This window comes from Halichoerus grypus, chromosome 2 (genome assembly GCF_964656455.1).
Source record: "Halichoerus grypus chromosome 2, mHalGry1.hap1.1, whole genome shotgun sequence".
Lineage (NCBI taxonomy): Eukaryota > Metazoa > Chordata > Mammalia > Carnivora > Phocidae > Halichoerus > Halichoerus grypus.
The window spans coordinates 102,695,789-102,713,238 of NC_135713.1; the positions used below are offsets into that span (position 1 = coordinate 102,695,789).

At 47.2% G+C, this 17,450-nt stretch overlaps 1 long non-coding RNA gene across 1 annotated transcript in view; it reads right to left on the minus strand.

Moving 5' to 3' along the window:
* LOC118551596 (uncharacterized) overlaps positions 1 to 14,606 on the minus strand; it is a 146,841-nt gene extending 132,235 nt beyond the window's left edge. The window contains exon 1 of the long non-coding RNA XR_013445778.1: positions 14,219 to 14,606. This is a non-coding gene — a long non-coding RNA (uncharacterized LOC118551596). The remainder of the gene's footprint in view (positions 1 to 14,218) is intronic.
* Positions 14,607 to 17,450: the final 2,844 nt, after the last annotated feature.

The window sequence follows — 17,450 nt, forward strand, 5'->3', positions numbered from 1 at the left end:
ATAAAATCTTAAAAAAAAAATTTTTTTTTTAATTTTTCCTGTTCCAAGAATCAGGCAAATTGAATCAATTTATTTCATTTTATAATAATAATAATGCAGGGTTTCACCGTGTATCTTTAAAATCCACTTTAAGTAATAAAGGATGTTTTTGCCATGAAATCCTTCAAAACAAGAGAAAGTGAAGTGACTAAACACTATGACATTCTCAAGAGGACCAACCAGTATACACCATGTCCCGTTCAAGAATAGGAGTAATTGAATACGAGTCCCAATAAGAGATTTTATGGGAAGCTCCTCATTTGTCATTTGTAATAATGAGGAAAAGTCACTTAGCTTCAGAAACTTGGTCTGTCACTAGAGGGTAGGCATAAAAATGCCCATGGTTTTTAAACCATCTATTTCAAAACACCTGTCTTCGGTCACTTATCTACTTTTTTCCGACATCTGATAGGATAAATTGGAAGAAAGTCAAACAGAGAAAGACATGTATCATATGACCTCACTGATATGAGGAATTCTTAATCTCAGGAAACAAACTGAGGGTTGCTGGAGTGGGGGGTGGGGTGGGAGGGATGGGGTGACTGGGTGATGGACACTGGGGAGGGTATGTGTTCTGGTAAGCGCTGTGAATTGTGCAAGACTGTTGAATCTCAGATCTGTACCTCTGAAACAAATAATGCAATATATGTTAAGAAAGAAAAAAAGAAGAAGAAGAATGTAGCAGGAGGGGAAGAATGAAGGGGGGAAATCAGAGGGGGAGAAGAACCACGAGAGACGATGGACTCTGAAAAACAAACTGAGGGTTATGGGGGGGGGGGTGGGAGGATGGGTTAGCCTGGTGATGGGTATTGAGGAGGGCACGTTCTGCATGGAGCACTGGGTGTTATGCACAAACAATGAATCATGGAACACTATATCTAAAACTAATGATGTAATGTATGGGGATTAACATAACAATAAAAAAATTAAAAAAAAAAAAAAAGGATAAATTGGAAGAAACTGATCAAATAATATTATCAGTAATATGCCCAGGAAATGTCTATAGTCATATATTCCCCAAGTTACAACTGTGCATTATTTATGACTTGTGTCAAAAATGCCTTGGGACTTTTGCTCAATTCCACAGCAGTTTATTGCCCCAAAATTGTGCCCCTGTTTTACACCAAGATCCACAGCAATAAAGCAAGAAATCAGAAAAATCAGCATTTGATATCCACAGCTTAGCATTCTCTGCAACCTGGTACAACCGGGAGATCACAGAAAGGGTCTCAGTGACCTTGCAGTAGCTGCAAATCACTGTGATCTGAATTATAATGGTCTCTTTTCCAATAATACATTACAGACTCTGTGTACTTAGGCGTCCTCAGGATTTCTCAGTAGGAACCAAAAATGTCCCAGCACACACCACATTTTTCTTATCACACAGCTTCCATCAATGCATCCATGATCTTTTTTTTTTCCATGATCTCTTTAAAGCACACAATAAAGGGCACACCTATGCATTGTGCCCACATTTACCCACAAGTGCTCAGATAGATACGTAAGCCAATAAATCCTAAATAACTAAATAAAAGAACTAAAATTCTTATCCAAGGGGTGAATGCATGGCTGCTCATGTTCAAGATCTGTCCTAATAGAAACTGAGTGAGAAACCAAACAAAAGCAAGCTAGTGGAGGTCAGCTGTGAAGGTCAGGGAGATGAAGGGGCTGCCACGGCAGCCGGTAGCAGACGGCACCAAAAGGAGACCCACTGAGACCCTTGGCATTAGCTGAGAATGAGTCCCCGGACCATCAGGGGTCCCCATATTCAAGCAAGTCTCTATAGGATAGGATTCCTCCATAAAAAGCAATAAAATACCAATAGAATAGCAATGCCCTTTCAGACCCACGTAAAGAACAACAAAGCCACACTGAAATGTCAATGCCCATTGCCGGGAGTCCTGCTGGAGAGCTAGCCAGACCCCAGGGTTCCCATCCTCCATCCTGCCCCCCCAAAAACACAGGCCTTCCCCCCAGCTTTCTCACAACCTGAATGATTCACTCACAGCAAGAACAAGTCAAATTTGTCCCTCAGGACGAGGACAAAGTATTAGATGCCACGATTATAAAAATGATGGCAAACAGGTACCGGGTGCCAGGTGGATACCAGGCACTGTGCTAAGGGTTGTCCACATCGGAGCTCATTTCATCTGCACTTGAACCGAATGAGACACATGCTATTATGATCCCACTCTCACAGACGAGAATCCTACGTTTAACGAATCAGACACTTCAGCGAGAGTCTGTACTGTTCACGTGCATGTTCTCATCTCTTTGAACTCCCCCCATCTTTGCCCCACCATCCAGTGAGGTGCCTCCCCTGGAAACACACTTGTACCACCTGATTCTGTCAGTTGAGCCAGTCAAAATCCCAAATCCGACCTGAGAGCAAGGGAGGCTCGAAGCTGGTTGCTGAGTCTTAGCCGTAGACCAAAAAGAGAAGCCGTGAACTCCCACTGCCGAGGTCCAGGCAGCCCTGGGGCCCATGAGGGATCCTCCAGCAAGCTCGCTCTTTCCTCAGCTAGATTGGGTTTCTTCTGTTCCTTGCTGTGACCTCCCTGCCTCTGATGGTGGGAGACCAGAAAGCGCTCTGGACCCCAAGGAAGACCTTACCCCTGGCAGCTGGGCGCCTTCATCAGCTGGAGCCAAGAGGGAGCCTCCGAAGTCTGCAGGCCCCAGCAGCACACACAGCCCCCCTGCCCCCTGCCATGACTCCCACCCTGGCTACCACCCTCTGCCTTGGGACCACAGGTCCTTTCTCCGGCTACAGCAGCCACCACAAGAAGCCCAGGGCCCCAAAGCATCTGGAATTGCCTTTGCGGATCCTGTCACCCACCATCACTCACCCCCCACCTCTGAACTCTCTACTCTACCTGCTGGATCACATAACAGTCCTCAGCAAAATCTCTGCTGTTCTCAGCCTCCTCCAGGACCATTTCCTTTACCTCTTGCTCTGATTAAAACCTGAGGAGACTACTTCTCCTGCAGCCCTTTCAAGTGGTGGCCATTTTCTCCCTCACACCCTTTAAGCCCCTGGACTGGAGACTGGAGATGGGGTAGCTGTCCTGTGATCCTCACTGCCACTTCCAGCCCTTTCTTCTTCCTACATTTTCCAACCTCGGCTTCGATCTTATGCCATCACACTGTTCCCACCCACTACCCCTCCAGGTTACAGTCATCTACCGAGCCCCAACATCACCCCTCATTCCTCTAAGATTTTTGCTCTTGGCTCACTGTCGCTGTCTCCAACAGAACTCTCCTCAAAATCCTTGGTGATTTTAATATCCTCAAGGACAATCTTACCAATAGGCTGCCTTTTCACGTCCTGAAGCTCTTGTCCTCCACCCTACCTCAGCCACTCCTTCCGATGGTCATACCCTGGACCTTGTCTTTTCCAGTAATGGCATCCCCTCCATGACATTGATTTCAAGTATTTCATTCATATATCCACTGCTTTTTTAATATCCCCACTTGTCTAACGGCCATCTCAAACTTGGCAACCCCATCCTCCCGGGCATGTGAACCATTTTTCTCATACCCCACATCCAGTCTGTCAAGAAATCTCGGTGAATCTACTTTCAAAATATTTCCAGAATCCAGGGCACCTGGGTGGCTCAGTCCATTAAGCATCTGAATCTTGATTTCCACTCAGGTCTTGATCTCAGGGTCGTGAGATCAGCCCCGCATCAGGCTCTGAGCTGAGCGTGGAGCCTGCTTAAGATTCTCTTTCCCCTTCTCCCTCTGCCCCTCCCTCCCGCTCACACTTGCTCTCTCACACACTCTCTCCCTCTCTCTCTCAAAAAAAAAAAAAATATGTATGTCCAGAGTCCAACCACATGTCACCAACTGACCATGACTGCCCTGCAGTCACCACTCACCATACCATCTCACCCAGATTTTGGCAGCAGCCTCCCAAGTGGTCCCACTGCTCTACCCTTGGTCACTCTCCTCACCCTGTCTCTTTTCAACACAGTGGTACCCAAAGTGGACCATTTAAAACATACATCAGAGCAGCTCTTTCTGCCCACGGGTCCTGTCCCCATGCTTTAATAAAACCACCATTTTGCACCAAAAACAAAAAACAAAAAACAAAAAAAATCCAACAACAACCACCACATAATCAGGTTGTGGCCTTCTCTCCTCAAAAGCTCTCCACTGGCTTTCTGTCATATTAAAACCGGGGTGCCTGGGTGGCTCAGTCGGTTAAGCGTCTGCCTTCGGCTCAGGTCATGATCCCAGGGTCCTGGGATCGAGCCCCGCTTCGGGCTCCCTGCTCGGCGGAGAGCCTGCTTCTCCCTCTCCCTCTGCCTGCCACTCTGCCTACTTGTGCTCTCTCTCTATCTCTGTTAAATAAATTTAAAAAAATCTTAAAAAAAAAAAAAAGTAAAAACCAAAGTCTTTACAGTAACTTCAAAGACCTGAGGTGCACCCCAGCACCTCAGACCTCCTTCCCAGCTGTACCCCTTTGTTTATTCCGCTCCAGTCTCTCTGACCTCCTTGCTATTTCTTCAACATACCAGACCTCCTTCTGCCTCGCTCTTCCTCTCACCTCAAGTGAGAATGTTTTCTTGTGGATGGTCTTACCTTACTCTCCTCCCTCCTTCTGGTCCTTACTCAGATCACCTTCTCATCAAGGGCTTCCCGAACCACCCAACTTGAAATTGCAACTCCTCCACACCCTCTCTCCCCACCCTGTCCCCTTTTCTTGCTTTTTTTCCCTTCATGACACTTACTGTCGTCTTCATGCTATAAACCTTACTTCTTTCTTTAGTGTCTGCCCCCACCTGATGGAACACCAACTCCACCAAGGCACGGGGTTTTGTGTTTGTTTCTGCTAAGTCTCCAACACGTAGGACCGTGGCACATAGTAAGTACTCGATAAACACTTTCGAATCAGCGAACGAATAAATGAGAACAAACAGATTTAGGCAGATGAGGCAATTTCTCCAAGGCCATACAGCACTAAGTGGAGGAACCAGGACCTGAGTACATAATTACCCGAGGCCAGGGGCTCTGCACGAACGGACCACCCAGTCTCACATAACGGATGCTCGGGCTAGCTCACAATCGCAAATGTTAGAGCCTCACATGACAAGTTTGCTGTGCGCCTGTTTTAAAGATTAAGGATAAACAGGAGACTGCTTAGCCTTGTTTAAATCAGGGCAAACTTTGTAAAAGGCCAGATAATAAATATTTCAGTCCTTCCGGCTACTCGGTCTCTCTCAACTGCTCATCTCTGCTATTGTAACACAAAAGCAGACTCAGACAATATACAGATGAAGAGGTATAGCTGTGCTCCAATAAAACTCTATTTACAAAAAAAGAAAACAGATAACAGACTAGATTTGACCCATGGGCCATAATTTGCTAACCGTGGTTCAAATCCGTAAAAATGCAATTAGGCTGAATGTGTCCTTGTCCCGAGTCCTAGGCAATCACAGGAAGCAGTGGCATAAAGTGAAAAGTGCATCGACTTTGACTGAAGCCAGTTCTGGGTTCAAATTCCAGCCCTGCCACGTGCTGGCTGTGACATGGACCAACTACGAAACCCCTTTGAAATTCGCAGTGTTCATCTGTCAACAGGGACAAATCACCTTTATCTGGCAGGGCTGGGATGAGGCATAAATGAAATGATGTGCGTACAAAAGCCACTAAATCGTACGCCGTAGTTGCTCAGTAGGGACTGTTAGGATGAGCAGGTGGCTCCTCTCAGTCCCGCTAGACTGCACATCCCCTGGGGCCCAGGCATTGCGCTGTTTTCATTTTGAGTTCCCCTTAGCACCTACCTAATTCTGGCCTGTAGATGTAGATGTCAGCACCGAGCGTTTGGTGGGAGACAATGAAAGGACACGTCACTTTACCTAATGCCTGGCAAACTTCTGAAGCCAAGAAGTATCAGAGACTTTAAGAGTTTTAGAAGAGTTTAAACCCATGAGGATGAGGGGCGTGGTAGCTGTGAAGTTATGATTTTTTTTTTTAAGATTTTAATTAGTTATTCATGAGAGACAGAGGGAGAAGCAGGCTCCCCACTGAGCAGAGAGCCCGACGCAGGACTCGATCCCAGGACCCCGGGATCAGGACCTGAGCCGAAGGCAGATCCTCAACCGACTGAGACACCCAGGCGCCCCAATGCTGATGATAACAGTCTCAGGGGAGTATTAAACCCATGTAGTTTCGTCCTTGTATTAGCTAGTCATCAGCTCTTCTGCTGTAGATCCTGGAGATTGCCTTACACTTGACAACATTCTACCCCCCGTGGCCTTGCTGCACACCCTAGAGGCTGGCAAACAAGACTCTTCCCCTGATCCCCTTAGATCTCAGGGTCCTCCTGTTACCTGGCTTCCACCAAGCAGACACACCCCAGGAGAGGTGCAAAGCCTCACTGGCAGAACACAGGGCCCGTGTTTGGGGGTGTGCTGCTGGCCGAGGCCGGGTGGCCCGGCACTGAGGCAGGGTTTCCTGATCTCCCAGCAGAGGCAGCAGCACCCTTGGCAGGCTAATTCTGCAGTGTTGTTCTGGGAGTCATTTCTGGCAGCTCAACCTGGAGCCTCCTCCTTTAGCCCGTCCCACAAAATGTCTCCAGTCTGGGGGTGCCTGGGTGGCTCAGTGGTTAAGCATCTGCCTTCGGCTCAGGTCATGATCCCAGGGTCCTGAGATCGAGCCCCGCATCAGGCTCCCTGCTCTGCGGGAAGCCTGCTTCTCCCTCTCCCACTCCCCCTGCTTGTGTTCCCTCTCTCGCTGTGTCTCTGTCAAATAAATAAATAAAATCTTTAAAAAAAAAAAGTCTGTTTATGTTAAAACCAACCCACCACCAACTGGAACGGTCACTGCTTCTTCAAGGGGAGCCTAGCTAGCCAATTCAGAGCAAGTTTCTTTCACAGTGTAGAATGCGCTTGAGATAGGACCCCAGACTGGTTCCTATTAAATGGGAAGAAAAGGAGGCAGGTTTTTCCTTCCCAACAAGTGGGTACGGGAAGAAGGACAGAGGGAGGAGAGAGGCAGAGGGGAGGCACGTGCATTCTAAGCACCTTTCTCTGGGGCAGCGTGCGGAGGGAGAGGCATAGTGGACAGAGAGCAGCCCTGCCAAAGCAGGGGAACCTTCAGGAGCTCTGTGGGGGGGCGGAGCCCTGGCAGCCTGCCTCCACATCGACTCCGGCTGATCACAGAGCTGGCTCCCCTGTGGCCTAAGGTTTTCAGAAATGTCTACACACCTGTGGGGGAAGGTGAGATGCAATGAACAAACCGGAGAACAATATGCAGGGCACTCTAATTTTTGTATTTAAAAATGGGCCCTGGGGCACCTGGGTGGCTCAGTCATTAAGCGTCTGCCTTCGGCTCAGGTCATGATCCCAGGGTCCTGGGATCGAGCCCCACATCGGGCTCCCTGCTCGACAGGGAGCCTGCTTCTCCCTCTCCCACTCCCCCTGCTTGCGTTCCCTCTCTCACTGCGTCTCTATCAAATAAATGAATAAAATCTTTAAAATAAATAAATAAATAAATAAAAATGGGCCCTCCATCATGTACGTATGGGCAGATCTTTCGTTGTGCAAAAAAAAAAAAAAAAAAGGTCTGGTATTACATGGCAAACTGTGAGCCATGGTTACTTCCCACAGGAATGAGAAGGAGTCAGAGGGGAAGAAGCTTCACTTTTGCAGTTATGATGTTCAGTATTCTGTGAGTTTTCAAAAGTGAACAAGGACTTCTTTTGTAATTACAAAAAAACTGCTTGCCTCCTCTTCATTCACAGCTACTAGCCACATGGAAGGAGCCACGTGTGGGGCAGTAACGTCAGGAATGGTCACATGTGATCTGCTCAAGAGGCTTTCCATTCAAACTTGGCTGTTACACGGACACACGAATATTCTAAAAGTTTCCCTCTGCTGTTTCTGAGAAAACATATTGCTGACATCAGAATGATAAAGTGGGCAGTGGTTCTCAAACTGGAGCAAACATCAGAATCACCTGCTGGGCTTGTTAAAACACCGCAACCCCGGAGTTCCTGTTTCAGTGCACCTGGGCTCAAGTGCATGCATCTGCGCTTGTAGCAGGTTCCCGGGAGGTGATGGGGGGCGACACGCTGAGACCCTCTGCTCGAGACCCTGACTTCTCAGTGTAGTCCCAGAACCAGCAGCAGCAGCTCCAGGGACCCTGGGAGGAACAGAGAGCCTCAGACTTTGTCCCAGACCTCCTGAGGCAGAAGCCGCGTGCTCCCAAGAGCCAAGTGTGGTTCCCATGCACGTGGCAGCTGGAGAGACATCCAGAGCCCTCAGCCCCAACACTTCAAGATGCTCCCCACGCACGCGCCATCCAGGAGCTGCCCCTCCACGCCCTGGCCCTGTAGTGCTGAGGCAGGTCAGTGCCCTCTTGGTGGCCTTGGGCACAGGGGACAGAAGGAAGGAGATCGCATCCATGACGGGAGTGACCTCAGCCACAGCCTCTCAGGGTCATGTAGCAGGAAAACTCTTTTCTCCCCTCAGGCAGGTTTCTGCAGCTGTGTGGAGCTGTCTTCCCCACACAGCAGTGCTCAGAGTTACATCCTCCTGGCCACACAGAGAAGCAGAGGGCTGGACCCCATTCTGGGTGGAGCCCCCCAACAACTCTACCCGGGGGGGTTCCTTCCTAGAAATATTCAGTCTGCAAAGCTGTGCAAACAGAATACAAGCCAGCCAAACTGGAGACCTTCTGGACATTTTAGAGACAAAGACCAGTGTGATTTCCACCACTTAATTTCATCCCAGAGCCCATATGACGAGATGAATTATTCGGGCTACGTGCCAAATGCAGTCTCATTGCCTTCCGGTGATCAAGCAGGCCACACCTGGATCTTCACCACCATCTGACGAGGCCAACCAGCCTCCGCACCTACACGCTCTGTCCCTACAGTCCAGCGAGACCCCCGGGAGAGTACGTGCCGCCCTATTAGCCCTTCCCACCGCGGGGAGTGCCCAGGACAGAGGACCCCATGCCGGCGCACGGGATAGCAGCGCATCGAACAGGAGTTCCTTCCCTAGAAGAGGAACCGGGACAGGAAAATGGACCTTACAAACAAACACGCAGACAGGGTTTCAGCCGATTAGAAGGGCTGTTTTTCTCTATTAATCTACAAAGATGTGTTTCTCCATAATCCTTTGAAAGTATCAACACGAGGGTGCCTGGCTGGCTCAGTCGGGTGGAGCAGGCGACTCTTGATCTTGGGGTTGTGGGTTCAGTCCCATCCCACAAAGAAATGAGTGGTGTTGACTGGTCTCTGAAACACAGTGTCAAGAAATGGATGATATGCTGAATGTTTGAACTAAAGTCAACTTTACAATCGGGAAACAAAACAATTATATCCAAGTGAATAAGCAGGTATAATCCTTTCATAAGTTGTTCTAATTGTGGTTTAAAAAAAAATCCTACCCCGTATGAACACTAACACTTGTGAGGAGTTTACTGTGGCCAGACAGCAAGCTCGACCGCCCTGCTTTTCACACCCCCCTCTGCAGCAGGGGCTGATCTCACTCACAGTACTTCTCACATCCAATGCGTGGGCTTTTTCTGCCCCGACAGCCAGTTCTCCAACACTCCAGCACCAACTGGTAGATGCCCCACAAATCAGCTCAACTCTGACACGAACTATTGGAAGTTAACATCAGACCCCACAGGTGTAAGGGCTCTGTCCCATAAGACTGCAGGTCGCAAGTACTGGGCACCCAGGGTACCCACTCTCTCTCTGACACAGCTGCAAAGTTGAGGGTTCCCACACCACCTCATTTCAGGTTCAGTCATTTTCTAGAACAGCTCACAGAGCTCAGGAAGACACTTTATTTAGTATTACCAATTTATTACAAAGGATACAAATGAACAGCCAGGATGAAGAATCCAAACCCTATAGTTTAGATATTTTTATGGGGGGTTCATTACATAGGTATGACTAAATCATTGGCACTGGTGACTGAACTCAACCCCCAGCCTCTCTCCCTGCCCAGAGGTCGGGAGGGTAAAATCCCCAACCCTCTATTCAAGACTTGGTCTTTCTGGAGACTGGCCCCCATCCTGAAACTACCTAAGGGCCCATGAAGAGTCATCCCATTAGAATAAAAGATGCTTGAACACTTTTTTTTTTTTTGGTAGTTATGCATACTTTACTGATTGGAGAAATAAAGCTCAGAGAGGTTAAGTAATTTGCCCAAGGTCACACAGTTAGTTGCTGGAGTCTGGATTTGAACTCAACTTTGTCTCATCTCAAAGTCAGCAAGTGCTCACAGGCACCATGCAGTCCAGCCTCTTTTTCTCCTTGTTCAAGGGCCAACACTTGAACACTCTTATCACTCCAGAAAACACAAGGGTTTTAGGAGCTCTGTGCCAGGAACCTGGGACAAAGACTGAATAGTTTTCTACAATATCGCAAATGGCTATCGTTCTCTTCTTTGTACGTATGGGAAATCTAAAACTCAGAGAGGTGCATTAACTTGCAAAAAGTCATCCAGCTCGGAACCTGGGCAGGCTGCTTTGAGCCCATATGCTTCATCATTAGTCTATACCACCTTCCAAACTTAGGGCCTAATGAGGCACCTCCCTTGAGAAAAAAACAAACACAATGATGGCAAGAATATCCAAATGCTTCTGAAAATATTGGAGGTGTCACATTGCCTTTGAGTAAAGGTAACCCATGCGTAACAATGACGACATATACCCATGTTGTGGCATGTTCTGGAGGTCCAGACGGCTCACGTACTGTTTGAATAAACAGGGAGGCAGTCACTCCTATCACTAGAAGGGAAAGCAAAACTCCCCCAGCTGGAGACCAGGCCATCATGGCTGCCGGCTGCAGAAACACTGCGCTTGGTCATGGCCCAAGCATTAGTGCTGACTGCTCTGCCATGTTCATCAGCCCAGCCTGAAAGCACAAGGAGACTTTCTGCTTCTCAGTCTTTCTACCTATGGCACTCATTCCTCACCGTCAGAACGACAGAATGCCTTGTGTCATGTTGGGGGAAAAACAGCACACACACAAACAGGCCAAGCCTGAGGGGAGCTCGGCTTCACCTACAAGTGTGAGGCGAGATAAAGAACTCTGCTTACATTAGTTTCCAAAGGGAAAAGGCAGTTGGTTTTTATTATAAAACCAAAGAATGATTTAACGTGTGTTGGAGAGTTGGCAACTTCACCACAGAGAGAATCATCTTTTTGTAAATGCTAACCCTCAAAACTTTAAGTCAGTCATAATTCAATGGTGGGGGTAGGAAGGGGGAATGGGATCAATGCCATTCATGTATAAAGTGCAGAAAACACCCAAACTCATAAGCGTACAAGAGAAAGAGAAGGGTAGGGGAAGTGCAAATGGGAGTATTAGAAAGAAAAGCCAGGTCAGTGTTTAACACTGGCCACAGGGCACCTGGCTGGCTCAGCTGGTAGAGCATGCAACTCTTGGTCTCAAGGTTGTGAGTTCGAGCCCCACAATGGGTGTAGAGATTACTTAAAAATAAAATCTTAAAATAAAAAATAAATAAAACTGGCCTCAAAGCAAGTCATATAAAGCACATTAAACAGAAATGGACTCAGATGTCTTGCTGAGAAAAACAGAAGAAACTGGAATTATGAACTGATTATGAGTGGTCATAATGATAAATACCATTTATTAAGAACCTACTAATCACCAAACAAGATAGATATTATTCCTATTTTAGAAATGGGGAACCTGAGGCTTAAAGAAGTTGAATAAGTTTCAACAGATGCTACAGATGATAAAAAGCAGAGCCTTGATCCAAAGCAAGGTGGAGCTGAATCCAAAGCCCATCAGTTATTTCAGACTACATTGAAAATGGCTACAAATTTTTTAAGATAACAAATTGGAAAGTGGCATCCAATTTGAGGTATGCCTAGAAGGACCTGAAGCGACTGCTGTTGGTGACCTATCCATCTTTTCCCCCTTCCCTCCTTCCTGTTCAAACCTCAATTATGTTATATACTTAATCATCCAATTTCCAGCTCCTAAGGGAGAGTCCTGATTGAAATAAGAGAATCCTTGATGGATGTTCTCCCAGCCATTGTTACTGGTCTGTGAGTGAGCGCATGACCTTAGACAACCCAGTTATACTGAAGGGAAGGGGCTATATTCAATATAAGGGAGATACTTTTCTCTTTCCTCAAGAAAAAATAAGGAAGTGTGTTGTCCTTTGGCTAACTGGCAGCCATATTGTAGCCATGAAGAAAACCAGGTGAAGACAAAGCCAGGACCCCACAAATGGCATTGTAGCAAGATGGGGAAAAAAACCAGGTCTGTGCAAAAAAAATCCATTGAGCTGCTGACTTAACAAATTTTTGAAACTGTCATACTTCTGAACTTCCTATTATGTGAAATAAAATGTGCCTTTATTTTTAACTAATTTGAGGCACAGTTTCTGTCACTGGCATATAAAAGCATCCTAACAGGTATTGGCTCCCTGCCCCAACCATCTTCTTTAAAGCTTACCAAGTAGCCATGTTCCACAATTAGAGATTTAGTCCTTTGAATATTTGTGTTCCTTAATTGGTAATAGGTAAATATATAATCTTAGGGAAGGGACTTTTTTTCTTTTTCTTTTTTTAGATTTTATGTATTTATTTGAGAGAGAGAGAGTACACACGGGGGGAGCAGGAGGGAGGGGGAGAAGCAGACTCCTTGCTGATGCAGGACTCGATCTCAGGACCTTGAGATCACGACCTGAGCCAAAGGCAGACGCTTAACTTCCTGAGCCACCCAGGAGCCCCAGGACTATTTTTCTTAGTACCGCACAAAAGGAAATGATTTACAAAGGAAAATATTAATACATTTATCTACACAGAACGTTAAAACTTTTTAATAAGAGATACCATAAATAAACCTTAAAGGGAAACAATAAACTGAAGAACGATTTTTCTGCATACAACACAGAGTTAATATCCTTTCTATATAAAAAGTTCTGCAAATAGATGAAAACCTCAAGAGAAAATATGCAACAGATATGAACAAGCAATGGCCATTAAATATATTTTTAATGTTCAATTTTACTTGTAATCAAGGGAATACAAATTAAAATATAATAGTATGTTCATCTACCAGATCTGAATTGGCTATTTTCCCTTAAGAAGGACTACCTCATTAAGGAAAGGACTACCTTAGGATGGTGCCTACCAGCTGAGCTTCCCGAGCTCACTCATGCCGCAGCAGACTAGCCTGGGCTGGTTATCAGGGCGGAGGCAGGGGTGGAGAGAGAGTGGAAACACATGGGCTTCTCGGGGCCCCATCTCAGAACTGGCACGTCATCACTTCCACTGCCTTCTATTAGGCAAAACACATCACAAGGCCAGGAAAGAGTGCGGGGAAACGGACATTGCCTCTTGATGGGGGATTTGCAAAATCATACTACAAAGATTCTGAATACACAGGGAGATGGAGATGGAGAATTGGTCCAATTTTCAATCTGTCACAAGCATGTGCTACATTACCCCAATTATGTTGTAAAAAAATTAAGTGTATCTATAATAGAGTATATATAATATGTTTTTTGTTTGTGATATGTGGATAGATAGACCGCCCACAGAAACCTACTCTCTATTGCACAAGCACCACACAGAAGAGAATATAGAAATGGCCAGTAAGACTATGAAAAGACGCTCAATAGCCCTAGTCGCCATGGAAATGCAAATTCAAGCCATGATGAGACACCATTACCTACCCACTGGCATGGAGAATTAAAAGGAACAAAGTTTTAAAACCTGACAACACCACAGATTAGTGAGGTGTGGAGTTGCTGGGACTCATATACCACTGGTAGGAATATAAATGGGTAGAGAACCACAATGGGAATTGTCCGTATCAGCTCGAATGAACACAGTCACCCCTACGGGGCCCAGCAATTCCACTCCTAGATATATCCCAAAAGCAATGCACATATGCATGTGAAAGATGTTTAAGAATATTCACAGAAGTATATTCATAGTAGCCAAAATCAACCCAAATGTTCATCAACAAGAGAATGAATAAATTGTGAGGGGTTTTTTCCCCCACAAAATGGAACACCATACAGTGACATGAGATGACATGAAAAGGCAGGGAAAAGAACAAACACTACCAGCAATAACATGGATAACGCGAACAGACCTACCGCTAAACAGATGAAACCAGACCCCCAAAAGCATTTACCTTACAGTGCCGTGGCCCGTGGGTCAAACTAACCTGTGGCCACAGAGATCAGAGGACTAGTTAGGTACCTTCGACAACAGGGTGAGCCGGCGTGGCCCGAGGTGCTGCTAACGCACTAGCCCTGATCGGGGCTGGGACTTCACCCCGGAAGACCGCACGCTGTACACGTAACACTTGGGTATTTTGCTGTGTGTACGTGATACTTCAGTCACACCATTTACAGACGGAGAGTAAAATTTAGATTCGTTTGAAACGTTCGCTATTAAAAGGCACACGCCTCCGCGGGGAGAGCTCTCCGGTTAGCCCATCACCGAGCGCCCCCCACCCGCTCCTCCCAGAAGAGGGCCCGGCGGGCGCGGGCCGAGCCCGGTGAGAGGCTGCGGGACTGGCAGGTCCGAGGGGCCCGGCCTCGGCGAGCACCGGCCGGCCGGAAGGGCGCCCGCAGGCAGTCAGCGCCGCCCAGCGGCCCAGAGACGCGCGGCGCCCGCCGCAGGCCCTGGCGTGCAGCCAAAGCAGCTCGGCGCCCCTGGCCGCGAGGCGGCCCTCGGCGACCCCCGGCGACCCCGCCCCTCCCCGCCCGGCTGCCCGGCTGCCCGGCTCGGACTGAGCGCGCCGCTTGCGGGCTCTTCCCGCCTGCCTCCCGCACCGCACGCCGCAGGGCGGAGCCCCCGCCGCCTGGTTCAGCCAGACGCCCTGCGGAAATGTCACAGGTGAGCCCCGCTGAAAGAGCTTTCCTACAGCTCTCGGCCGCTTCCCCTCTCCTCTTCAGCTTCCCGGGCCGATGCCTCTCGCTCAACACAGTTTTAGGATTTTCTCACCGATAAAAGGGAGATCCGTGGTCCTTGGGCTTGGGCTGCCTAAGGGTCACTGGGGACAAGCTGCCAGGATCGAAGGAAGGATGTAAATAAAAAGACAGAGTTCCTTCAGGACTCTGCGTTCAGGCCGATGATTGATTCATATCACTGCCTTTCCGTAACAGCTGGGGAAATTTATCCAGACTTTGCTCAAGAATTTTAAAATGTGCTGCAGTTTGCCCCAGAGGGATCTTAAAATACCTATGATTTTAACCAGCATAGTGTTTGAGTGTGTCTGGTCTCTGTCAACATCGGTTAATAATAAATTTGATTTACTAAATATAGCAAAGTAGGACACTGTTGTCTGCAAATATCGCTCACAATAATCAAAGGAACACTCTACCTCTGAAAAGAATAATACATTATATGATAGTTAATTGAATTTAAATTAAAAAATTAAATTAAAAAATAATCTAAGGAACATAGAAAATGATATGAAACTAATTTTCAAGGTAGAAAATCAAATACTGTGCCTTTTCTGGACTGATTAAGGCTGTTGCAGAAGAACAACACTGGTTTGCTTTTTAGCCACAAGAACCTATTCTTGTAGCTGTGCGTGAGTAAGTCCTGGGAAGTGTAAATAAAATCAGGAACCATTTGGCAAGTAGAAACTTGAGAGTCATTTTGACCTCGTGTCACACACCATATAAGCCAACCAATGCCCCAGCTAAATCCTAACACAAATAGACAGGGGAATGCACATATTTTTTATAGGCCAAAGTCAGAGAAACTTCCAAGAAATGTTCTCTGATGGGTCTACTCACCTGACACAATGCCATGACTACCCGCATAACAAAGGAAGGACCATGGTTGGGATGTCCTGTTACCCTCACTTATAATCCTGAGAGATCCCATGTCCCAAACAGGCAGCATGACCAACCCCCTTGGCCCCCCAGATAACCTCAAAGATACTAAATTCCAGATTCCATCTACCAGTTCAAGGAAAACGTACATTCTCCTTCCATCCAATGATACCTGTGTTTATCAAGGGCTGTAACTGGGCCCAAAGCCAGACTGAGCAGGTTTGTTGAATGGAGATAACCTAATACAACTGCTGGACATGAAAAGAAAACAGAAAGACACACAAAACCCACTGAGCAGATGTCTGAGGAGTCCAATCCTACTCTAATTTTCATAAGATGATTAAGTCTCAAGAGCGCACAGCAGTTACAGACCTGCTGCTTGAATCTTCATTCACTCGCTCATCACTGTGCCCGGACCATCAGCTGTGAGGGGAACACGGTGATCAGTAACTGGACACGTTTCCCAGCTGTGAGGGGATCAAAGTGTAGAGGGAAGACCTGTGTGTGAACATCCGTGTAAAAACGGGTCGGACGAGCGAGTGTGTATGTGCTGCAGAGGAATGAACACGGTGCTGGACTCACCTCGCTAAGGGCCTCCGACAAGTGCAGCCAGTGGGTGCTCAAAGGTGGCAGGCCCTAAACCCTGCGGCCTGGAAATGCCACCTTATAAGGAAGACGGGCCTTTGCAGATGGGATTGAGTTAAGGATCTGGACTTGGGGGATCATCCTGGATGATCCTAACGGGCCAACACCCTGATCACAAGCATCCTTACAAGAAGGGGCAGAGGGAGATTTGGCACACACACACGGAAGAGAAGGCCATGTGAGGACAGAAGAGATTGGATGATGCAGCCACAAGCCTGGAATGGCAAGAGCCACCACAAGTTGGAAAAGTGAAGAAACAGTTCTCCCCCAGAGCCTCCAAAGGGAGTGTGGCCCTGCCAACACCTTGATTGGGACTCTGGCCTCCAGACCCAGGAGGGAACACAGTTCTGTTGTTTTAAGCCACTAAGTTTGTGTCAGTTTGTTCAGCAGAAACAGGAAACTAACATACCAAGAATTGGGAAAGACTTCAGAGGGGAAAAAAATGCATGCGCTGAGTCATAGAGGGTGTGGAGATGCAAGGGGAGAAGTCACAGTTGCTCGTGGCTGGTGTGTAAAACGCAAAATGGCGGGGTGAGAACAGCCTCGGGCTGGATTATGGAGGGCCCCGGATGTTTCTGTCAAAATTTTACCTTGACATTTATTCATGGTAAATGAGGGGGAGCTCTTGCAGGGTTTTAAGCCATTTACATTTTAAATTTACTCTTTAGAAAGGTCTCTCTGTCCACACTGTGGAGACGTTCCCTCACCACCCCCACATCCAGGGTACTAGGAAATCCTATGGGCTCTATATTCGAGATGCATCGACATTCTTACTTCGCTCCCTGCAGCCACTGCTACCATTTTGATCCAAATCCCTGTGTTCACTTCTAGATTTTGAAATAGCCTCCTGGCTTCTCAATCTTTCTCTCCCTCTGTCTCTCCCTCTCTCTCTGTCTCTCTCTCTCTCTGTCTCTCTCTCTCTCTCTCTCTCTCTCTATATATATATATATATATGCATGAATA